This window comes from Vigna radiata, chromosome 9 (assembly GCF_000741045.1).
Source record: "Vigna radiata var. radiata cultivar VC1973A chromosome 9, Vradiata_ver6, whole genome shotgun sequence".
NCBI classification, from domain to species: domain Eukaryota; kingdom Viridiplantae; phylum Streptophyta; class Magnoliopsida; order Fabales; family Fabaceae; genus Vigna; species Vigna radiata.
In genome coordinates this window covers 8,834,732-8,845,674 of record NC_028359.1, presented here as the reverse complement: position 1 = coordinate 8,845,674, position 10,943 = coordinate 8,834,732, and positions in this window count along the sequence as shown.

The window sequence follows — 10,943 nt, the reverse complement described above, 5'->3', positions numbered from 1 at the left end:
GAATTTTAAAAGTGATTAATAGAATTGAACATAGTTGTTGTCTTTTAGTAAATATTCACGTATGTATTAAATATAAAATTAATGTTAATATACAACTAATTTTGAAGAAAACATTAAAAGATTCAAATTTAGAAAAAAAAAATGGTAAAATATTTTTTTCTAAAAGTAAATTGCATTTAATAAACACATATAACAATTACAAATTAAATCCATAGTCATCAATGGAGTTCAAAAAAAATTAAAATTTTAATTATTAGATGTTTTAGTATAACTGATTTTGTAAAATAGTATAAACATAAACTGTGTGTCATGCATTAAACACATAATACATTTATATCATATACAATTTTATAATAAATTGTCTTACAAGTGAGGGGAACTGATTTCTTATAGTTTATGTTAATAGTGAATTATACTTTGATTATGATGTAATTTTGAGCAATTTTGTTACTTGATTTGTATTGATGAATTTATATGTTAAAGTTGTTAAATGTTGAGTTGAGAATTGCTTGTAGTGAAGTGATGTGAATTTATGAAAAACTTGAATATGTGGTTGTTGGAAATATGTATGAAAAACTAGAATCTATGATTGTTGGAAATGTTTTTATGAGATCATTTAATTGAGTATATACGACTTGAGTTGAATTTGAATTTTTTAAAGTATTATGACGTTTATTAAGTGAAGATTAATTCAAATGATATCAAATTACTCAATCAAAGCTGGAAGAGGAAGTTTGGTGTACTAATCTATTGTCGAGCGTCACTTAGATATTATGATAGAGGATTATCCCATGCTTCTATAGAAGAAGAACTTGACGAAGAGCCCTTGCAATTCAAATGACCTATAGCAAGGTCAATGAGCAAACAATTGGAAGAATAAATCTCCTCGAGCCTCATGATGTTCATGAAGATTGGAATTCAAGGAACATAAAGTTTATGACTTGGAGCATAATTATACAACAATTAGGCGATTAAAAATTTTTGTAATTTTCTTTTACTTACAAATAATTTGTTTTTGTATTTTTTAAATTTTCAAGATTTTTTTGAGCTCAATGTCTTTGGACTTTCTTTTAGGGTTTCTTAGTTACCTTAAACATTTGAGTCTATATACAGGGCACCAAATACATATGTAGATACTTTTGAGTCCTATTATATGCATTTGCATTCGTATAGAGATATTCTATTGGTTCTTGGATTAGAACGCTGATTCTTATCAATGATTAATAACTTTGTGACGAATCTTTATTTGACTTATCAATATGTTAGATTGTGGCATCCTCATCTCTATCTTATTCCACATTCTTTCATAGGTCTTACAAGTGTATTTTATTCATATCCAAGCCTTATGGTCAGACCATTCTCTGTTTTCTTTCATGAGTCTCAAAAGTAAATTATGCCTATGTATAAAGCCTTATGGTAGAAACCACTTTTCCTTTTTCCCGACTTAGCAAAGTCCTTCGGCCAAAAAGGAAAACAACTCGGCTTTACGGTTACAACAACAAAAGACTTAAGCCAACCAAACTCATCTTCCAGCACCAACTAGACCAACGAGCCAAACATATTATCTCATCCTCTAACACCAACTACATTGATGAGACAACAAACAAACTCATACAATGTGCATATTAATAATCCAATTCATCATGCCATATAAATTCATATCTTATTTCAAAACCAACATAAACCTTTATATTTCATCACAGATTTTCATACCTTTCTTAGATATATTGCACAATCAACATAATAACAAATGCATTAACTATTCGAGAGTATAGAAAGAAAATTACAGTTTCCATAGAACTTAAAAATATATGTTCTTGCATTAAAATTAAATGTAATTGAATGAGTAACATACTAAAAAGAAGAATAAACTCAAATGGGTAACTGTGGAAAACATTATGCATCAAACAAACAATAGAGGTCAAGGTTATCAACAACCTAAACTACTAGAACATTACGTGAAAATTTTTTCTCACTACAAGCCTCAAATATAAGATATGACCGATCAAATTAAATTCCAATATATCTAAAACCTATGGTAAAAATTTCATATTGATCTGATAGTTGATGAAGTGGAAATCTTAATTGTTTACCAAGATGACTCATAAATAAAACTAAGGTGGTGATCAACTTCCTAAAAATGCAAAAATAATTTCTCTAAACACTAAAATCAATTAATTCGGAGTAGTCAAAGTGAATTAATATATCCTAAAAATCGTATATCAAAATTTCAGGTTGATATGAGGGTTAACTAACTAAGAACTATGGTTGTATCGAGACAAGAATGAAAAAGTGAAAAATATACCACCGAAACCAAATTTAACTCCATCCACGTTACTTAATATCATACCCAATACCACATCTAACACCTTACGAAAACACCACACCTAACACCTTACTTAACACCATACTCTAATATACCACACCTAACACAATACGTATTTTACTGTAGCATTATATGTATTTTACTGTAGTGTTACTGTAACATTATACGTATTGTACTGTAACATTATAGATATTATTACTATACCATAAAAATTTATCGATTAACTTAAATATAACTATTTTCAAAGAATTTACATTAAGCAGAAATCAGACTAATTTTATTTCTTGTTTTGAGTGTTATGAAGAGATTATTGATATGTATATACATGTGTGATAAGGTATGGTGATTATAATTGATTAATTGTGTAAGACGAGTGAAAAGGATGAAGTAATGTTACCTTGAGCTAGATGTAAGGGAATTTTCGAAGAGAAAATCCTTGTTGTTGCGAATGTGTTTAGTGTATGCAATGATGTTAAGATTGTATTGTAGATTATCCTAAGACTCTAATAGATATTCGTATTCATATAAAGAAGGGTATAGGTTATGTTGGAAAGTAGTAAGAGGTCATAACCTTATGTGTGGTAGGATGAAACTCATTGGAAATGACTTTGCAAAGTAATAGAGGTCAACGCAAATGCATAACTTACCAAAGTCTGATATCAATGCATGTATTTAGATAAGTTAAGTTTAAAAGAGTCTTTAAGTGTGTGGTTATGTCTTTACCATTGTTTGGATTACTTTGTATGCTGATACAAGATGTTTAATTTGTATATGATGTTTCTTTTTCAAAAGATCCTCATGTGTTTGTTGGTATTATGGTGTTTTGTTTTCTTCATTTTGCAATAACCACCTTATTGGTGTGAGTAGATGAAGATGTAGGTATAAAGACATTTCTTGTGAATCATGAGCTAGTTCTCAGCCGTTAGACGATATTACATCATGTTAGGTATATTTTTGAAATAAAACTATAGTTAAGATGTTTGTGTTACATTATTATAGTCATATCTTTTGGATGACCATATTACTCTTCACTATTTTTTAAAGTATATATTTTCTTAATATTATAATGAAATATTTTATTTTAGTAGTGTTATGTTATTAAAATATGATGTTGACTTGGTATCTATAAAATAGTAACCTTTATCTTTTTTTAATTACTATAATTCTTTTTTCTTTTGTTAATATATTAAAACAAAGATTGAAAGCAAAAAGAATAAATTAGTTCAAAGTGTGATTTTGTTTTATTCTCTTTTGTAAGATATGCATAAAATAATTATGATTTTTATAATTAAATGTAAATATAAAAATGAAATAATACATGAAATTAGAAAATGATCATTATATATCATTAAGCAAGTCAATATTTAATGATAAATTAAAGTTTATAATAATGTTTACCTTGACTTTATTTGAAATGATTTATAATTTTTATTTTAAAAAGTAAATACTTTTTAAAAATATTATTTTACAACATATTTACAGTGTTCAGATAATACAATATTCTTATTTAACTTTTCTTTTGGTGAAAAAATTAAGTAAAAAATAATTTATCTAGATAAAGATTCAAATGGTGTTATATGGTATATATGTAAAAAATAACTCATATTTAGAAATAATTAAAAAAAAATATGTACATCAATTAAATTAATTCCTTTTATTATTATTATTATTATTATTATTATTATTATTGATACATATTTTTATGTTTTTTCATTTTTTATGATAAAAAATTATAAATTGTCATTATTAACTCTAAAATATCAAAGCTCTTTTAGTTTTGCAGTATGCTTTATATATAAATAGAAACATTACAAAAAATGATTCAATCATACTATTATGATCATTTATAAGCAATCATATTATTATGGCAAATGTTCATATTAATGATTCTAAAGACACACACAAACAAAAGAAACTTACCTGCAAAAAGAAAAACACATTTGACCAAAAAAAAGAACAAAAGAACTAAGTTAATCAAACGAAAAAACTGATAGATTATTCTTGTAAAACTCAACACTTTTAATATATAAGTGGTCTTTGATCGTCAAACATATAAATGAGAAAATTAAAAAAAAAATATCTATAAAAATAATAATTTTATATAAAATAAATTCTAATTAGTTTAAACTTTTTATTAACAAAATAATCTAATATTATCTTTTTATAAAAATCATCATTATTTTCTAGATTCTTATTTTCTAGTTTAAACTTATATTCATCATTATTGCCATATACTAGTAATTTATTATTTTTATCATGCAAAGGTTAAAATAAGTTAAAAACATATAACCTTTTAAAGATAGATATATAAACAGATGTTGTTTAAGTATATATATAACTTCATTATAAATAAGTATACAATGCTCTCTTTTTTTTTTCTTTTTTTTTTCTTTTTTTTTTCTTTTTTTTTAAATAAGTGTGTACAGCTGAAAATTTAAAACATATTGCTATGTACATATATTTACATAATCAGTTATGTATGTAATTGATATACTTTATTGTTTTTAATTTTATCTCCACAAAAAACAAGTTCGCAAACACATTTATCTAAATAAATGCGACAATGAAATAAAAAGAAGGGTTAAATATGTTTTTAGTCCCTATACTTTGGGACGATTTTGGTTTTAGTCTCTCTTTCAAACTATAGTACAATTTAGTCCTTCAACTTTAGAAAACTATGGTTTTAGTCTTTTTTACCAAATTTTTTTAACTTTATTTACTGTTTCAAACGCGTTTCTCAATTAACATTGGAGTAAAAATGTGTCAAACAGTGTAAACAATCCAAATACTATAATGTAACGTGCTTGAAACAACAAATAAAGTATAAAAATCTTGGTAAAAAGGACTAAAATCAGAGTTTTCTAAAGTTGAAGGACTAAATTGTACTATAGTTTAAAAGAGGGACTAAAACCAAAATCACCCCAAAGTATAGGGACTAAAAACATATTTAACCCTAAAAAGAATTAATGTTAACTTTGCAGTTTTATATTTCTAATTTTTTATAACATTGATAATTACAATATACAACATTTCTAAAATATAAAAGTTTGTAAAAAATAACTATAATTTGAAGAAAAAACATAAATAGTTACCTTTGCCACTATAATAAGCCTTTTCAATATATATATAATTTTTTTAAAATATATCATAACTTTTTTTTTGTCCACTTACATGTCTCACTTTGTTAAGAAAATTCCAAAATGCATGAAAACAACAATTCATCAATCTCAAATTATTATGATTTTTTCTTTCTTTTTGTGCTTTTTGGCCAACAATTATTGTCGAAGAATTTAAGGGCAAGGTTGGTGAGTGAATTATTTAAGTTGTTGGAAAATCATTGACAACATTAAATTTCAATGTTTGGTATAATCGTTTTAAGAACTTCCATGAGTCTAACATTCTCAAGAATCATTTTTAATTAAATTTCTATTTTAAAACTCAAACTTTTTATAGTTACATATTTTTTTTTTTCAAAATTATCTTTGTTCTTAACAAAAACGAACTATGGAGCATAGAAGTTGACTGCCAAACAATTAATAAAAATCAAGAGAAAACTGAGTTACAAAATATTCTCCCATATTCAAATCAGTTGGAATATAAAATTATACATATAAGAAAACTTACTAATAAAAAATTCTCCTTAAGTCAGTAAAGTTTAAAACTATTGATATAATAATTTGATAACAATAACCTTTCTATTTCATTTCAGATATCAATTGTAATAAATATTCTTCTATAATATATATATATATATATATATATATATATATATTATAATTATTCTATTTTTAAGAAATATGGTGCATAATTTCAAGACAAAATCATTTAAAAACAGGAAAGATTCCGTTTACAATCAAAGAAATGTAATTAGGGTTAGTCACGGGCATTTGTTTGATTTGCTGATATTAGCAAGATGAAGACATGACTTACATAATCTTAATAATAATTACTATAATAATAATGCAACTTACTATAAAATTTTTAAAATAAAGGTGTCAATTATATGCATTAACTATTTGTTTGAATTACAATTGTTTATATTTTTGTCATAGGTTATATCACATCTTATACGTTTTTGAATGGTCTGAGTCTTGCATATATTATAATCAAATAATTTGATTTGGACAAAAGAAGGGTGCTATAAAAAAAAATAATTCTAAGCAGTAGGGTCATGATATTGACTTTTGAGTAGAAAGATTTTGTTTTTTTTTTCTTTCATTAAACATGGTACTGACACTTAGATTAATTTAAATAAAGGTAAATCAAATTTATGGTGACAGTGTTTTCTGCACTTTTACTTTTTAGATATTCCATCTTTAGATTTTTAATATGGTTGAAATAGTTGCTTGTTAAATAAACTTGTTATTATCATTAGTACAAAAATAGTATACAATGTTGAATATTTTTTATCTTTCATGTTGAATTTGAGAGTGATGTTTTATCGAAAAATGTTAAATTGATTTTGAATTTAAAAAATTCGATGTTAATTTAATGTCAAATTTTGTCGACGTTAATCAATTTTATTTTTATTTTTTTAATTAATTGTAATACTTTTTTACAATTTTGTGAGACCTGAAAAACAGAAAAACTACAAATTTCAGTTTTTGGTATTTTATCATGCATGAACTATGAACGGTAATATAGGATCAACAAAAAAAACAATAACAAACAATAAACAAGTTCAATCAAACAAAAACAACATACTAAGTTCAACCAAACAATAACAACAAACAAGTTCCACAAAAAAAAAACAACAAATAAGTTCTTCAAAACGAAAAAGGAAACGAAAACTAACACGTGGATTCATCAGAATAAAGTGTTGCCACCAGTAAGAGAGAAAGCAGAATGTGGCTATGAAAGACAAGACTACGAAAATAATCGATGAAAACAAACGAAAATCATACTTAAAGTAGTTAATTAACATGCATTTGTATCAAATGAAAGAAAAATTACATGTGATGGTCATCAAATTTCGTTTGAGAAAAGTTTGAGTAGAGAATAGGGTCTCGCACGCTAAGATAAAGTGAATGAATTTTCAATCTCCCGCTCAAATTTTTATTGAATTCACTAACCTTTTGACTTCTAAAGTTGGGGCATTCGACGTTTTATATCCTTTTACATCAAATTACAATTCTAAAAGACGTTTAATAATTTCATTTATTTACAAAAATGTCACCGGTCATTTTTAACGTTGGTTATTGAGTGGTTAAATATTGAACGTGTGACGTTATACACTGTTTTTGCACTAATGTATCTCTTGTTAGACAGTTTATAGGAATTCACTAAAAAAAACAGGAATTCACTGCTAGATACATAATACCAAACATTGGTTGTAGAAAATTGAAGTCAAAATTACAATTGAATCAAATTCCTATTCTGCTAGTTTCGTTAATTAATACGAACCAAAGAAGTATTTTGGGTTTATAATGGCAAACACAATTACCAATAAAAATCTTGAAGAAACACCTAACAAAAGTTAATTACTATACATAAAAAAAGTCATGGACAATATAAAACCCTACACCAAATTTCATTTCTGTGTTATATACCCCTTGTAATTAGATTCATAATGAACAACACAAGAAAAACAAACTAATATTAAAATTAAGACATGGAGCAAACAAAGTAGCATATAATATTATCACTTTCAACAGAGCACAACACATAGACATATAATAATATCTAAACTCAACATCTGGATTCATACATTATTATTGAGCTATAACAGGTTGTGCACTTGTGATAGCCTCTACGGCTCTATAGAGCCATTGTCAATTGGTTTCACCCTATCACACACAAGGTTAGTCCGTTAAACGCCTTAGGCCAAGGTAAAGCCCCTAAACTAGGACATTTTTCAACTCTCACAACATTTCTCACCCATCTCTACTTGAGAATGAATGACCATTAGAGCATCAGGATAACCCTAAGACTGAGCTCCTACAATAATAAATACACTAATTGAAACAACCATTATGAATTTCACCTTAGAAACTCTTTTCAAACCATACTTGAGTACATACATAACTTTATGCATAAACTATCATATAATTTAATTTATTTAACTACACAAACTTTAAAGAATCTAAACGTTTCCATCCATAAGCAATAGAAGAGAAGAAAACAAAACGAATCAAACCTGTATACAAGGTGTCCAATGCTAGACTTCTAGCGCTCAACACAAACTCTACTCACCCAACGAGCAACCCTTAACACCTAATGAGAGGGCAAATAGAGAGTTCTCTAAGCCTAGCGAGAACTCTCACACATCCTTTGAAACACATTACCATTCTTCACCACTAACTTGCCCAACGCCCAAAACCTACTGGAAAAATAGTGCTCAACGCCAAAAATTCCGCTCAGCGCCCAGAAAACAGTGGGTTTCACTCGCCCAACATGCCTATCTCACCTAGCTAACTTGTAGAATTCTGTAGAACATTAATTCTGTAAAATTTGCACCCCTCTACCTCAAATTTTCTAACTCTCACATCTCCACATGCACCTACAACTCTGATTCACTATTTCAGGCCTTACGTTAACTCATCAATGTGTTTATGACTCTACTTAGACTCTATTATTCTTGTTTTCCATGAATTTCCAACTAAATCAAACCAAAACACCATTCAAAAGCTCATAAATCTATTACACTCATTCCTCATCACAATTTGGTAAAATCAACATCTAAACAACTTCGAAAATAGCCTAAAAACATATCTTAGACCTCAAATTTTCCCATCCAACTCTTTCCTCAAAATCTCACCTATTAAAACCCCCCTTTTAGACCAAAATCAATACATAATTCTACCTATTTTGCTATTTCCCCATTAAACATAAGATTTAGTTAACTAAGGTCTTATACCAATTTTAATTAACTTAAAGACAACTACCAAACATCAATTATAGTTTCAAATTCACTTGTATAGAAACTCACATAACAAAACCTCAAAATTTGACTAAAAACCAACTCAAAACTTCTTCATTTTACTACTACCCATATCACATCAGCTTCCTACTCACTGTAACCTCAAAGATCAATATCCATTGATTCCAAACCAATCAAATACTACAAGCATTCATAACAACACACCTTCAATCACCAATAACATGCATTTTACCAAATTTTCAATTTGCATAGACTAACATATATTCATATTCATCAAACAATCTATTTAAACACCAAACCAAACCAATTCAATTTCAATACAATAAAAGCATACCAAAACAAATTCTTAGTTTACTACAACTTTATAAACAATCAATTAGCTTCCCTCACGTGATGAAAAGCTCAAATAACTTTGTAAGATAAAAAAACTTTGCCTCAACTCAAACAACACTTGCAGTACCTACAAACCACATAATTATTATTAGGGTAAGTCCTTAGGACCACTAATCGACAAGAAACTAGAAAAAGAAGTCGAATGACACATCCGTCAAACCTACACACATGTGGCTTAAACAAAAATCTATGGAAAAAGGAATAGGAACTAACTTATTCTATAGGATAAACTGATCAGACGATGTTGTAGTATTCACTATCATGATTGTCTAGTCACCTCCTGATCATCAAAAAGATAACTTATGAGTTCACAATCTTAAACAGAAAGGAGAAGAAGTCTAGAGAAAATATTTTAAAGAAATGATAAGTGTTTTAACTAATGAGATGCATTTATAAAATTCTATTTATATTATTTAATTTTAACATTAAAATAATTAAACTCATTATTTTAAAATATCTATAAATTATAATACTCTGTTTTCTAAGATTTTACAAATACCTTTTATGAAAGACTCAAATATTGATAAAGAAAGTTAGATTTTAAAACTCAAAAATTCAATATGAACATCTTCAAACATCATTAAGCATATTGGTCATCATTTGTGTCTTCAAAACTCTTCTTAAAAATTAACATAATACTCAACAACAAAAAGGGTGCAGTAGGAGTAACGAGGTGTACTGCAGTGGAGAGGTGCAGTGCGAAAGAATTAATGTTGAAGATGAAGTTGTACAACAAGGGTATTTTAATCTTTTTGCTATTCATTTGACGTCATATACTAATTATGAGAGTGTAGGAAGTAAAAGTCTAAATTGGCTGACCCTTGGTATCTTAACCCAAAAGAATGGCCCAAATGTATTTAACACCCCGAACACGATCAGTAACTCAGCTACCAATGACTCAACTAAATACCTGCTAAATTATTTGAATTTATAATTGATAATGGCAAGTGAGTCACGAATAATAATATTACTAAAAAGGTTATTTTATTTTATAATTGAGCATTACATTAAGAAATATAGTCCATCCTAAGAGAATAATGAAATACTTTTCTATATTCCATTTTTAATCATGATCGAATTCAATATAAAAAAATTATCAATTCGTATTATTAATTACTTTTAATAAAAAATATAGCTATTTATTGAAAATATTTTCCATGATTAATTCTTTTACCATGAAATCATAGAATAAAATAATTATTTATTAACATGAATTTTATAATTTAAATTGATTTCAATATTTAAATAAGTTTGTTATATATATATATATATATATATATATATATATATATATATATATATATATATATATATATATATAGACACACACACCAATTATGTTTA